At 34.1% G+C, this 15935-nt stretch overlaps 1 long non-coding RNA gene across 7 annotated transcripts in view; it reads right to left on the bottom strand.

Annotated features, from left to right (window-relative positions):
* Positions 1–15935, bottom strand: part of LOC140700223 (uncharacterized) — a 539161-nt gene that overhangs the window by 40383 nt on the left and 482843 nt on the right. The window contains exon 4 of one of the 7 annotated variants that reach the window (XR_012078562.1): positions 2963–2986. The exons of the other annotated variants lie outside the window; for them this stretch is intronic. This is a non-coding gene — a long non-coding RNA (uncharacterized lncRNA). The remainder of the gene's footprint in view (positions 1–2962; positions 2987–15935) is intronic. 7 annotated transcript variants of the gene reach the window in all.

Raw genomic sequence — 15935 nt, 5'->3', positions numbered from 1 at the left:
GCCCCTTTCTCCGCATCTCACTACTACATTACGAAAGGCAGCAGTTTCTTATACCCAGCACATCATGTCAGGTAATCAAGAAAAAAGTACAAGGAAAAGGAAAGAAAAAAACAAAAACACAAGAACACACAATGTGAAGAGACACAGCAAGCATCAGAACCAGAGTTAGTTAGGACACTGGAATTACCAGACTGAGATTTTGAAACAACTCTGATTAGTGAGGGCTCTAATGAAGGAAGGAGGCAGCAGGCAGAACTGATGACCGGTATATGTAAAGAGACGGAAATCCTAAGAAAGGAAGAAAAGAAACGCCAGAGATCAAAATCACTGTGACAGAAACGAAGAATATGTGATTTAACTTCTTTGGGCAAATAACAAAGAGCATGATTGCTTGATTGTGTGGTAAGAGTATATTTAGTTTTGAAAGTTAACTTTCAATTAATTTTTAATTTTAGCATGTTAAGAAACCACCGAACTGTCTTCCAGAGTGGCTGTACCATTTTGCATTCCTATTAGCAACGTATGAGAATTCCTGTCGCTCCACATCCTCCCATCATTTCCTGTTGTCTGTGTTTCAGATTTTGGCCATTCCAATAGTTTTGTAGTGACATCTTGTTTTAATTTGTATTTCTCTGATGACATATGATGTGAATCTATTCATGTGCTTTTTTGGTGAGGTGTCTGCAGAGGTCTTTGGCCCATTTTTTAATGGAGTTGTTTGTTACTGTTGAGTTTTAAGGGTTCTTTGTATAATTTAGCTAACAGTCCTTTATCAGATGTATCTGTTGCAACATTTTCTCCCAGTCTGCAGCTTGTCTTCTTATTCTCTTAACATTGTCTCTTGCACAGCAGGTTTTTAATTTTAATGAAGTCCAGTTTATCAAATTTTTCTTTCATGGATTATGTCTTTGTTGTTTTATCTAAAAAGGTATCACCCTTCCCAAGTCATCTAGGTTTTCTCCTATGTTATCTCTTACAAATTTTATAGTCCAGCATTTTACTTTTAGGCTTATGATCCATTTTGTGAATTTTTGTGATAGATACAGATCTGTGTCTAGATTAATTAATTTGAACTCAGATATCCAGTTGAACCAACACCATTCATTAAAGACACTATAGTTTCCCCTATGAATTCCCTTTGCTCCTTTGTCAAAGGTCAGTTAATTATATTTGCATCATTTAATCTCTGGACTCATTATTCTGTGCCATTGATCTATTTGTCTGTTTCACCCCCAATACCCAGTGTTTTGATTATTGTAGCTTTATAGTAAGTCTTAAAGTCTGGTAGCTTCAACCTTCCAATTTCATTCTTCTCCCTCAATATTGTATTAACTATTCTGGATCTTTCTCCTCACCATATAAAATTTAGAATCAGTTTGTATACGTCCACAAAGTAATTTGCTAAGATTTTGATTGTGATTGAATTGACTCTGTAGATCAAGTTGGGAAGAACTAACACCTTGACAATTCTGAGTCTTCCTATTCATGGATATGGAAAATCCATGTATTTAATTATTCTTTGACTTCTTTCACATAGTTTTATATTTTTCCTCATATAAACCTTATAAATATTTTGTTAGATTTATACTAAAGTATCCATTTTGGGGGGTGTTAATATAAATAGTATTGTGTCTATTTTCAAACTCCACTTGTTCATCGCTGGTGTACAGAAAGGCAGTTGCCTTTTGCATGTTAACCTTGTATCATACAACCTTGCTATAATAGCTTATTAGTTTCAGGAGTTGTTTGGTCAGTTCTTTTGGATTTTCTACATAAATGATCTTGTTTGTCATCTATAAATGAGGACAGTTTTCTTTCTTTCTTCCCAATCTGTATAGCTTTCATTTGCTTTTCTAATTTCTTACTGCATTAGCTAGAATTTCCAGCGGAATGTTGTAAAGAAGTGGTAAGAAAATACATCCTCACCTGATCTTAGTGAGAAAGCTTTAAAGTTTTCACCATTACATATGAGGTTAACTGTAGGGCTTTTGGTACATATTCCTTATCAAGTTGAGGAAGTTCTCTTTTATTCCTACTTTAGTGAGAGTTTTTAACATCAGTTGGTGTTGGATTTTGTCAAGTGCTTTTTCTGCATCTACTGCTGTGATTGTGTGATTTCTTTTTTTTTACCTTATGGATATGATGGATTATGTTTATTGATTTTTGAATGTTGAAGTAGCCTTGCATAACTTGGATAAATCCCACTTGGTCGTGGTATATAATTCTTTTTAAACATTGTTGGATTCAGTTTGCTATTATTTTTTGAGAATTATTGCATGTATGCTTATGAGAGATTTGTCTTTAGTTTTCTTTTCTTGTAATATCTTTATCTGATTTTGATACTAGGGTACACCGGCCTTACAGAATGAGTTAGGAAGTATTCCTTCTGAGGGAATGTCTGAGAACAAACATTGCATAATTTTTCTTTTCAGTTTGTACGGTGTGTTTTATGTTCCAAGATGTGATACATTTTGGTGAATGTTCTGTGTGAGCTTGTGTACTGTGTTGTCGTTGAAGTAGTATATGGACATCAATTATATCCTGTTGATTGATGGTGCTGTTGAGTTCAGCTGTGCTCTTACTGATTTTCTGCCTGCTGGATCTTCTACCATACTCTTAAAGTAAAAATAGAAAGGACACTTCCCTCGGTACAGGCTGTAGAAAAACATCAAAGAGCAATTCAAGGAAAGGAATTCTCTGGAGCTTTAAAATGATGTAGTTCCTAGCATAATCCAAAGACAGTTCTGGTTTTTTTGCTTGTTTGTTTCTACATTCTCTAGATTTAGATGTACATTTCTGAAAGCAAAAAATACATTTTAGACCAAATAATGAGACATTATTATACAGCAGTTTTCACAATTAGGACAGGGCTGTGATTCCAATGGGCACAGAATATTCATATCTCTTTTCTCTTCATCTTTACTGTCTAAAAAAACAAAAAACAAACAAACAAAAAACTCACCTATTCTCAAAGGAGAATTCTCACCTACAACAAAGGAGGTAAGAACAGAGATTTTGACAAAATCAACTCCACAAAAGAATCAAGTAAATTATAAGCTTCTAAAACAATAAGTAAATGGCATTTTTCCTTTTTTTCCTATAATGAGCAATTACTTTATCCCATGCTCCTAATACATATAATAAATCTGTACTATGTTAATGGTATATAATTTCTTACAGGCAAGAAATTACTTTCTTCTCATTTGTTCATAGGATGCTCAAGTAGGCATCAGTTAAAGGTACCTGAATAAAATTATTTTAAATTATATACTAATATACTTATATTATTTATATACTAATAAACATAATATCAATATATTAAAATAATATTATTATTCTAGCTTATAATAAACATAGTAAATACAAGTGTTCATGGCAAAAAACCTTCACACTAGTTCACAACAAAATTTGGGGGCATTGAACTAGAAAAAACCTAAGAAATGCCTTTTATATGTTTTTTGGGTATGTGCAGTTTCTTATTCTTCAAACAGAATTGAAAAAGCCCACTGTCTTTTCAAATATGTAGGAAATTTTATTGCTACAAAATTAAAGATTCAGTACTGCAAATATCAGAGGTATAATTGCCACCATAAGCTCCACTTGCAATCTTTATATAGATGGGCGCCATTTATCTCTAGAAATTTTCCCAAATGCCTATTGTAGTCTGAGCACTGCATCAGCGCTGGTGCAGATCATATGATCACAGCACATTATCTAGCCTTCAGCAGACAGAGAGAGAAAGGGGGAGAGGGGATGGTCTTCATATGACAAGTAGTGTGCTTGCAGTATGAATGAAGTGTTGGAGAAGCCAGGAGAAAGCTGCTTGTTCTGCCTGTGAGGGTTTATAAAGGACCAATAAGTAAAATGTCACATGTTGGGGCTTAAAATGTGAAAAGGAAGTGGAAAGGAAAAGGAAGTAGAATAAAAAGTGGACCAAAAAGTGGAAATGAAGAGAAAGGGTACTTAGGATTTATGGCAGATATACTCATTTTGTAGGCAAAGAAAAATAAATAAATAAATCTTAAAGAGCTAAAAAGTTAAACGGTAAAGAAACAGACACTTGCAAAGATTCAGTAGAATGTGTAACAAGTGTGTAACAAGGATATGGGAGAGAGACAGGAGAGAGGTACAGTGTGTAGAGAACTTAAAAACAAATAGCTGCTACATAATTGCTAAAGTTACTGTTGAGTTTCAAAATATACGTAACCTTGAATAAACTTGGTATTCTACCTGGAAGAATATGCGCATTCATTCAAGAATAAACCCACAGCAGTTGAAAATCATTTGGTCTAGCTTTGGGCAGAGTTTGTGTCTCCAGCTCCTGCAGTACTTCATATTCTGGTGTTTAATTAATAGATTAGCAGTAAACAATGATTGCACAGTGATCATAAAGACAAAGAAACAACATTTATGTTACTTCGTTTTTATCTGAGTCCACAGGGAGGTTTTACTTGTGTTTAAAATTTAAAGCAGTGAGTGGAATCTATGGGATATTTTGCTTTGCTAAAGACATTTCAGTCATTTCTTTAACGTCTTTTTATTCTTTAGTTGTGTTTGTTAAAACTAAGAAAAGAAAATATACATCAGTGTTAATTTGTTATTTGCCTAAAACATATCTTTCTAAGATATTCCAGTTTTATTAGAATTCATTTATGAATTATTATTAAGTTATTATTGACGACTGTGGTGGACCAATCGTAGGTAGATACTTTACGATTTTAAAATAAATTGAATGTAAAGGAATTAAAGTTATACTCTTTCTTTTTTGTATTTCAGTATATTATTTCATTGTTTTTAAATTACTTAATTATTTTTCTACTGACATGAACATAAAAATGAAGTAAAACGAAAGAAAAACTTCACTGCCTGTATTTACTTTCTAGCCGTTATTTTCAGGTCATTTCACAGTTATTACTGCATATAAACTTCTCATAATAGGGAGAAATAAAAATTGATCCACTTCAGTTGTTCAGTACTTTAGGTATACTCCACCAGGACTGGCAAACTTTTCTCTAAAGAACTAGACCATAAATATTTTAGGGTTTGTTGGCCATACTGTCTCTTTGACAACTACTCAGTTCTGAAGTTGTATCATGAAACCAGCCATAGACAAAACATACACAAAGGAGTGTGTCTGCTTTCCAATAAAACTTGATTTACAAAAACAAGCAGCACACTGGATTGAGCCCTCTGGTCACAGTTTGCTGAACCTGAGACTATAAGTGATAAGTATGTACTAACAAGAAACATTTTATAACTCATTTTCTTAAAGTAGTTTTAAAAAAAAGGGAGAGGAAAGAAATCTCTAAAAATTTCAGTACATTTCACAGAAAGATAATTAGCTATTTCTCTTCTCAGACTGAAAAAAACAGGCTGACCAGATTGTCTTCTTAAATGTCTATTTCTTAGTTTAAATTTTAATTGAAATGATAAAAAATATATACTAGAGGATTAATTTATATGTGAGGATACAAAACTGCTGCATTATATATAATCTAGTCTGTTAAATAAAATATTTGTTTGGTCAAAATAGATTCACTAGTGTGTTAATTTATCTTCCTAAATGTATCTATTTAAATGCACAGAGAAAAGAATAACAAAGATTGGAATTAATATAGAATCTTTATAATAATTAATACTTTAAAACATCATCTATAGAATGGCTATGAAAATTAAGTTGTATGTTGAAAATGTAAGAGGAAAATGGTCAAAAAACCTAAAATTTGACACTGACATTTGTTCTGTTAGGTTTTCTTCTCTTTAGAAAGATCATGTTCACCATGAAATTTGCATTAATCTGGAAGGCCACTGGGTTTCAAGTGCAAAAATGTTGCCTTTATCATTATCAGTTTTACTTCTTTGTAATATAAGCTTGATAACTCCTTTTCTTGCTTGCTGATTGCTCTCTGAATGAGCAAAGTAAAAAATCACTTTTTTTTTTTTACTGTACACAGCATTAGTTCTAAAACTTAAAGACTAAAGATCCTGCTGAACCCTCCATTCTCTGATATCCAGAGTTGTCATCTCTCCATGAGAGCTGCTGAGATTAAAGTGCCCAGTTTAAGACTATAACAAAAGGAAACTCCCTATGGCCAAATGGTCAGGAGGAATAAACAAATCTCACAGGATTAGCATGCTTTTACTCCTGAGAATTGAGCCAAAGGAAAGCAGGTCCCAATGTGAGAGGGTCTTTCTAGGAAGGTGGACATATTAACTTGGGCAGAAGTACAGTCTCAAGTTCCTGTATCACTGGCAGTGATGAAAAGTTCTAAAAACATCACTAAACTGTGCTGTTTAAATGCTAAGGCTTCATACCTATGGATTCTGCTATAATGTTTGGGACAGGGAACAGAAGTCTGATTTTATTTTATTTTATTCTATATTTTTGAAGTAAGTACCATGGTTCATGGATCAAATCTAAGAAATACTTAACAGGTGACAGGCACTGTAAAAGGTGCAATATGCAAGACTATTGAACTAAAAAAAATTAGTTCAATGAAGGGATAATTTTCAAAATGTGGATAGCTTTAGCTTGTTTGCTTAGAGAAAACTGAGAAACAGTTGCAAAAAAATTTTTTTTAATTCTAGTTAATTTAGAAACAGTAAAAGAATTTTATCTGGATTTTATATATTATAAATCTATACACTAGTTCATTTTATTTGGTTAAAAAATTTCTGAATTTCCTATATTGGAATTTAAAATAACTATTTCAAAACCTAGGCTTTATTAAGCAACATGTGGTAATTTATCTCATTTTGTTCCTTACCTTATTCTTTAAAGACAACTTTGTATTTAGAAGGAGTAGACTTACTGTGATGAAGACTGACTTTACTATGGCATGTCAGAAGTGCATTCTGTAATATATTGTTGCATCCTAGGTGTCATAAAATAGAACAGGTTGTCCTTGTCCTTAAAGACAAAACTTTAAGAAGTTTTGTCTTTAACACTTTATCAGAACTTCACAGAGGAGATTAGGAAAAAAATCTAACACTTTTTATTATTTACTTCACTTACAAATATCAAAGAGAAAGAATAGAAGAAACTTAATGAATAGAAAGCATATTCAATCATTTTTCATCTCACACCAAATAAAGTTTATTACTCTGATTTCACACCACAGACTTAAAGAATTGTATCATCTCAATGGTCTTCTTGATTTTGAGAATAAATGCTTCATTAAATTTAAATATAGCAACCTAATAACAACAGTAAAACCAGAGAGAATTATGACTGACATTAAAAAGAGCACACATACCGCTCTTTGGAACATTTTCAACTTATAGATAAAATGCAAAGTTTAATGTTCACAATTGTATAATAAATGCAAAGAATTATGGTATGACATAAGGATATAAAAATCAAACTTAATTTGAGAGCAATTTTCAACATAAAGAGATATTGTTGATTGTTTTTGAAACGGGAACTGCAGAAGAACAAATAATTATAATCCCTAGGTTACTAGCTTTCACAACTAGGTGAACAGTAATCAGTTTCACTGAGATAAGCATTAATGAAAGAAGAACAGAGTGAGTGTGCTTTTTGAGGGGAGTGCAGACGGAGTTCAATTCTTTTAAACACAGAGAGTTTGAGGTGCATTGGAGACCTTCAACTGGAGATGCCAAATAGGAAGATGGCTATATGGATCTGGAACTCCGAAAAGTCTGGGCTAGAGATGACCCCCAAAACTATATCCCAGGCTACAGGCACAAATAGTCTATGTCTTCTGGACATCTCTTTTATGTCTCAAGTCACTAATAATTTAATAAATTTAATGACTAACCCAATATAATGCCCTACATAAATCTACTTATCATCCATTATTCCCTGTTTCATTGTAAATGCCGTTTCTAAAGATCCAGTTCTATAAGCCGGAGACTTAAGGAACTCTCTCCTGAAAGCCATCTCTGACATTTGACAGTTTCAAGAAACCTAAGGCTCTTCCTACACACTTGCCTCTGCCACAAGAGACTGATGTGTCAGTTTTACGGTCTAAATACTTATGAAATCCACCTGCCTGCTTTCTCCTTATCAACTTCTATTTGATCATAATGTAATCATTGCCTAAATAGCCTTACATTTACCCTTTTTGCTCACATTGTATTTTATTAACTGAATCTGGAGCTATGTTTTTAAAATCTGATTCTGATCATGTAGCTCTTATGCTTAAACATTTTATAATAATGACTTCCCTGTGATCTTAGGATAAAGACTTAATCCTTAAACTGGACTGAAAATGGGTTTTATCTATCCCTTCCTGTGCCCTAATTTTATCGTATTTCACTCCTCTCTTCTTTCATTTTACCCATAATGACCAAATTTTCATTAAAAAATTCTGTGCTTATTTTCATATATCACTAGGGATCATTCAATGTAAAAAATTGAAACCAAATTGGGCTACCTTCAGCAGAGAAAGAAATTATTAGGAATTATATGGGAGAGCTCACAGAACTGACCAGAAGGCCAGAGAAACAGGTGCAGAATAAGATAGAAAAAAATGGTTTCGCTGGAATCTATGAAGCATAATCAACCCAACAGTTTCATGTCAGTGTCCATACAGGAATGAATGAGCTCCAGTTTTATTTTTTGTTTGTTTAAATTCTGTTTGAAATTTATGTTTCAAGGAGAGAACATCTGACTGGCCTAACCTGGATTACATACACATTCTCTGGCAAAGAGAAGGTGGGAAAACTTGATCAACAACTCTTCTAACACATTACAGAGGAGTAAATTAAAGCACTGTTACAAAAGAGCCTGCAATTTGTGATCAATGGCTGACATTTGAAAAGCCCTATATGCTGCTTCAGGACCTTTATTCTGCTGCCGTCTCTGCCTGCAATACTCTGTCTTCCTTTTAATAAGTTAATTCCTGCTTCTGCTTGTGAGCATAGCTCAAATACATGTCCCCAAAGAAACCCTCCCCGTATCAATCCTAACTTTTATGTACCCCCTCAGTATACTGTATTCTTCCTATGTAACAATGATCACAGATTGTACTTAGCAATATACTTGCATGCTTATTTGATTAAGGTTAATGAACAGATCACTTTTGTTCAAATTGCATTCCCAGGACCAAACACAGGACCTCTCACAAAGTAGGTACTCAACGTGCACTAGCTGAATAAACAAATAAGCATATAGGTGCTATTTGATATCAGGAGGGTGAATGATGTGTGTTAAGTAGTGTGTGTAGAGTAAGAATAGTAAGCTACAGTAATCAAGACAGTGTGGTATGGTGAACGAATAAATAGATTAGTAGGGCAAAATGCAGAGCCCAGAAATAGACCAACACAAATGTAATTAGCTGATACTTGACAAAGGAACAAAAGCAATACAAAGGAGCAAAGTCAGTCTTTTCAACAAATGGTACCAGAACAACTAGCCATCCATACACATACACACAGACACAAAGACCCCAGACACAAGCCTCATACTCTTCAGAAAATTTTATTTCTGAAGTATCACTCACCTAAATGTAAAACATAGAACTCTACAACATCTAGATGACAATGGAAGAGAAATCGTAGATCACCTTGAGTTTGGGGACTATATTTTAGATACAACACCAAAGGCACCATCTATGAAAAAAAGAATTGATAAATTGTACTTTATGATAATTAAAAACTTATGCTCTGAAAAGACAAGAGGATGAGAAGACAAGCCACGGAGACAGAGGAGTATTTGCAAAAGACACATCTGATAAAGGAATGTTTTCCAAACTATATAGAGAATTCTTAAAATTCAGCAATAAGAACACAACCTCATTAAAAAAATGGACCAAAGACCTTAACAGATGCTTCACCACAGAAGATACCCAGGTGAAAATGACTGGACACCTATTAGAACGGCCCAAAACCAGAACGCTGGCTACACCAAATGCTAAGCAGGATGTGGAGCAACAGGAACTTTCATTCACTGCTGGTGAGAATATAAAATGGTGCAACATTGAAAGACAGTTTGATAGTTTCTTACAAAGCATACTCTTGCCATATGATCCTACAATCATGCTCCTTGTTATCTACTCAAAGGAACTGAAAACATGTCCACACAAAAACCTGCACATTTTTCTCATAATTTCCAAAACTTGTAAGCAACCAAGATGTCCTTCAGTAGGTGAATGGGCAAACTGTGATATATCTAGACAATGGAATATTTTTCAGCACTAAAATAAATGTGCCATAAAGCCATGAAAAGACATGGGAAAATTTTAAATGCATATAACTAAGTGAAATAAGCCAATCTGAAAAGGCTGCATACTGTATGATTCCAACTACATGACATTCTGTAAAAGACAAAAGCATGGAGACAGTAAAAAAATATCAGTGGTTGCCAGAGGTTAACAAGGAGGGAGGGATGAACAGGCAGAGGATGTTTAGGGCAGTGAAAACATTTGGTACAAAGCTATAATGGTGGATACATGTTATTTTAAATATGTCCAAACTCATAGAATGTATAACAATGATCATGAAAGTCCACGTAAGTTCATCAGTTGTAACAAACATAGCATGCTAGAAGATGTTGATGAGAGGGGAGGCTCTGGCTCCGTAGGGGGAGAGAGTATATGTGAAATCTCTGTATCTTCCTCTCAATATTGCTGTAAACCTCAAATGACTCTAAAGTATAAAGTTTATTTAAAAAATAAGCAGAGTATAGGAACATTTCAGCGATGGACAATGAAATAGGAACCTAAAGGAATGCGCAGGCTGGTAGGAGGAGGCCAGGATTCTGGTGAGTTGCAGAAGCCAAGAGATGTGTGTTTCAAGGAGGAATCAGTCTTGTCACATGACACAGGTCAAGTGTAAAGTAGGATTGATGAAAAGCCATTGTTTTTAGCATAAAGAAGATTATTAATAATCTTGGGAGTAAATTTCAGAGAACTGATGGAAGAGGTGAGAAGTGAGAAACACAAATGGTGCATAGTTTGGCTTGGAAAAGTCTTTAACATAAACAATAGTAGCTGAGTAGGAATCAGAATTCCAAGAACTTTTTGTTTGTCTCTCATGGTTGTATTGCTGCTACAGTGATTGAGAAGAAACAAGCTGGAATAAGTTTAAATATGCATGTAAAAATGTTAAAATTAAAGGAAAATTTGAACACATGGGTAACAAACGAGTGAAATAATTGAGGGAGAGGAGAAAGTGGGAAGATCCAATTCATGACCTTTAGAGAGGAAGAGGCTTCTCCAATTTTAAGGAAGGGGAATAGGAAACGGCTGTGGGTGCAAATAAGACTATAGGTTTAGAACTACAGATTTGAGGGAGATTTGGTCTATTTGGCATAGGAAGACAGGGTCTTTGGCTATTAGTGTAATCCAGGCAAAAAGAAAATGAGGGTTTGGGAGGGTACCACTATCAATACTGAGAAATAAAAAGATGGGAGAAATATTCTAGAAATGAAAATGACAAGCAACACTGACTCCCAGCTTCATGGGACTTGAAGAATCATCATATTTTGCCCTCTTTAAGGAAAAGAACAGAAAATTACAAACACGCAAATAAGTATGAGGCCTTAGGAGGAATCTGTGCATTTGAGGGACTTTGAGGCTTAAAATTCCTCAGGTTCATGGCAAGTCTGCTTATCGCCACAAGACTTGCTGATGAATTTGGCACGGAGTAGGAGAGGAAGAGTTTGCATTTTTAGAAACAAGACAGAACTAGCTGTGCTGTGGAGAATGGATTGATACGGAGGAGTAGAAGTCGGGAAGTAAACGAAAGACAAGCATGAGAAATGAAACTAAACCACAAGAAAGGAAATGTCTATCTTTCTCCCCCCAAAATAAGCCCAATTAGCAATATAACGAATTCCTCCAATGTTAAAAGCAAATGAACATTTTAACTTTTTTCCAAAATATAATAATGGTCATACCTTATTTTAAATAATGATATTGAATATAGATATTTCATAATATTCATTTGCCTAGAGTCTCACTGCCAGCTGAATACATTTAATAAAATTCCTTGAGTTGAACTTCAAAATGATGCAGAGTAAATATGCATACGAGGTCAACATTTTGTCTTAGTATATTCAATAGGAACAAAATTGTTTAAGAGTAATGTAAAGTTTATTTTTAATTGAAAATTTTCTCGGGATAATTTTAGATTCTCACTCAGTTGTAAGAAATAACACAAGGAGACTCCTTTTACATTTTGCCCAGCTTCCCCGAATGGTAACATTTTGCAATCCTTGAGTGTAACATCACTATCAAGATACTGATATTGAGATACTATTCTGATCTATTCAGATTGACTCTGTCTTACTTGCCATTTTGCTGTGTGTCTGCGTCTGTGTTTATGTTCTGTGCAATTTTATCACATGCGTGGGTTCTTGTATCCACCACCACAGTCAAGATACTGAACACTTTCAACACAACATACATGAGGTATTTTTAAAGTAAAATTATGTGAAATATTTTATTTCTCTACCTAGAAGATAGATAAGAACAGAGAGATGTTTCTATGTTGACTTTATTATACAACCCAGTCATAAATTCGTGAATTAAAGTTTTGTGAACCCAGATATCAGGAACATTTAAAGCAGCATCACACTTGAGATCTTTATTTATTGCAGTGAAATGTAACTACCACTTAATGGCATAAAAATTACGAGTGAGAAGACCAGTTTCTACGATATTCCAACAAGTGAGATGTTAGGATCAAATTAATAGACTGAGACACTAAGCACAACAGACGCTGTACATGGACTGATTTCTGATTATAACCAGTTCCATCGGTACACGCTCCCTATCTTACAAAGAAAAACACGTGTATGATTTTATGAGAAAAGGCATTACACTCATATTTATATAGGAGAGGTGTTTTGCCAGGGGAAAACAATTATGTAAAGCACACGCTTAAAGTACAATCATTCAAGCTACACAGCATTTAGAATATCTTCTGTATAAGGTGAATGTTTAAAGCACATTTATTCATGTTATAGACTATTGAGAATATTTGCTGTATTAATGTATAAATAGCTATATTTTGTACTTGTCCTTGCATTTTTAAGGGGGTTTTCTTTAAGAGAACATTACAGGTTGCATTTGCAGTATTTTCTTTGGTTTCATTATGAAAAAATTCCCAGATTGTAGGGGTGGATGGTGGGAGGAGAGACAGAACAAAAGTAGAGTCCATTTACCATACTCTCTTCCACAGGAAACTTTCTCCTATGAAGGAAGTTGGAATTGCATTGATAAATCACCTTCCTTACTTCCTTTTCTACGTTTAAGGGCACAGGCTCTGGCATAGTTCCTCCTCATGGACACTGGTGTGGGAAAGGTGTCCCTCCCCAAGGTGGACAAGCCCCACAGAGGCTGAAACATCATTTCTGGCCAGATGACCGTTGGTTCCATTTCACAGTCTTGGAGACAGAGCTGAGTCCCTACTTGTCAGGGTAGTTTTTTCTGTGCAGTATGTTAGGTGTGGTCATGTTCCTATTTAGGGCCAGGGATCATTCATTGGAAGTTAAGCAGAAGCTTATACATGGAAATCCAACATTATGAAATGATAAATAAATGGGTAAACACAGAAAAGATAAGGAAAAACAGAGCTTATTTTGAGAATGACAACTGAGTGGCTGAAGACTAGATTGGAGACATTAAAACGTATTAGATATTTTGATAATTGTACAGTGATTAGCTAGGTTACCGTGCTAGTTTTAAGGAAATATACAGAGAAGTATTTATGGGTAAAGAATGCAATATCTACAATTTACTCTAAAAAACCCCCAAAAATGTTTGTGTCTGTCTATGTAAGGGGTAAAATGATAATGTAAATGTGATAAAGAGTAAATTTGGAAAATATTTGGGAAATAAGAGTTCTCTGTACTATTATTGCAATTTTAATTTGTCAGAATTGTCAAAATCAAAAATTGAAAATAAAACAGAAAACAATTGGAAATCAGCCAATGTTTTTTTCCTTCATCTCTAGTGGTTATTTTTTGGCAATATGGGGGAAAAAGCTAGAATATATGTTCTTCTCTGGGAACAAAAAAAAAAGAAACAAACAAGGGTTAACTAAACATTAATGAGACAGATTAAACTTTATCTAAAATGACCCATGATATGATTCTCCTTTTTCAGCTGCGCTGCCACTACCATAGTTTGAATCCTGATATCCTGTCTGATGACTGGCATTCCTGCTGCCAAAGTCACTATATTCCCCATTAAATTTCCTAAATCACTGCATCACAGAAATATGTCCAAACCTTCTCAGTTGCACTAGATTTAAATCCCTAAAAATCAGGGACTGAGTCTTACTAATTGTCATATTCACCAAACCTTAGGACCTAACTGACAGAGTGATGTGTTAATGGCGATGATGTGACTGGAAGTCAAACAAAGTAAGTAGTCATTTATTTATAAAGCATTTCATACATTCTTGTTATAAATACAGTAACAACACAAAGCAACAGAGAAGTGATACATTCATTTTAATGCTAATTTCATAGAAAAGTTGAGGTTAAAGAGCTTTGAGTATTTTCATAGAAAATATCATACCCTTCAATTGATTGTCTTGGTGTTACTGTCAAAACTCAAAATGCTGGACTAGACTGAACATCAGTCTGAGCATATTTTAAAATGGTCTCTTTTTTAAGAGAAGTAAATTTCTTGTGAGTTTTGTTTTGAGAAAAATTTCAAAATAGCCGAAAACTATCAAGAAGATTGGATGGGGCATAGAGAGTAAACAAGTGATTTACAAAGAGGAGATGAGCAATTTTCTAAAGCTCTGAGATAGTTCATGAATATGATACACAATACTAAGAAAAGTATGACAAATATGTACCAGTGAAGGAGCCTTGAAATACAGCCCCTTAGGTGAACACATGCACACACGTGCACACACACATGAAATAGCAGGTAGTGGAGTGAAAATGCCAGTGGAACTAATAATATCTGAACCTCAATTGTGGGTCTGCCCCTAATTTACTGTGTTTCTTTAGACAAGTCATTTGGCTCCTTTGAGCTTTAATTATCTTAAAAGTGAAGATAAGATGTTCTTCTCAGAGAAATCTAATCTGGAAAGTAGGGTAGAATTTCTCAAATAAACCATCTTGGAACAGACATAATAATCCTCTGGAAAATAAATGAGATAACACATGTGAAATTCTACTTGAAATAATGAAATTCTGTGTTAGCATGCACTAATTTAATTTAAAATAGGGAACACATACAATTTATGTATTTATATATAAAAGATGACACACTGGAGGGCAAATTCTCTGTTGGATTCTGCAGATAATATATTGGTGCTAATACAGAACTGAATCCCTGATTTTTTGATTTTAATGAATTTATTCCAAAATGGTAAAAGGATAAGCTATTTATCAACTCTATTAGATCCCAAAGGCTTGTGCTTCAGTGGATTTTGCTCAAACTGTGCTTGACACAGAAACACAAATCTTAGAAGGAAAAGTGTATTAACATATATGGGGCGTATGAATTAAAACACATCTGACCATTGAAATTTTTCATATATTGGAAATGCAGCTCAATAAGTCCAAGGCAACTCTACTGAAAAGTAACCTGTTTTCATAGTACACTGGGAAGAGAGACAGATTTCTCCTAATCCAAATACAGTTGATGTATATTTAAATTTTTCTAATTATTTTCAATTCCCTTTGAACAACACCATCAAAAACGAAAACTGAAATACATCAGTCACAGGAGGGATTTTTATAAAATTCCTAGAAAACATTTTTCTAATCTGTGTTTGCTATTAGAATGCATATTATATTTACCTAATTTTACCTCTCACATCCCCCCCAAAGGCAATGGTGATTACAAGGATGTCTGGCATCATCTGTAGAGTATTTACCATATTCTAGGCTGAGTGCTAAATGTTTAATATGAACTGTCTTATTTAGTTTTCATAGAAGCCATATAGAGTTAAGTCCCTTGAAGAAAGTGAAGTTAAATTGGGTTAAGGAATTTGGGCAATTT

Source organism: Vicugna pacos, chromosome 12 (genome assembly GCF_048564905.1).
Source record: "Vicugna pacos chromosome 12, VicPac4, whole genome shotgun sequence".
NCBI lineage: Eukaryota > Metazoa > Chordata > Mammalia > Artiodactyla > Camelidae > Vicugna > Vicugna pacos.
The sequence above is the reverse complement of the archived record's forward strand: the minus strand, read 5'-3'. Positions and strand labels throughout refer to the sequence as shown.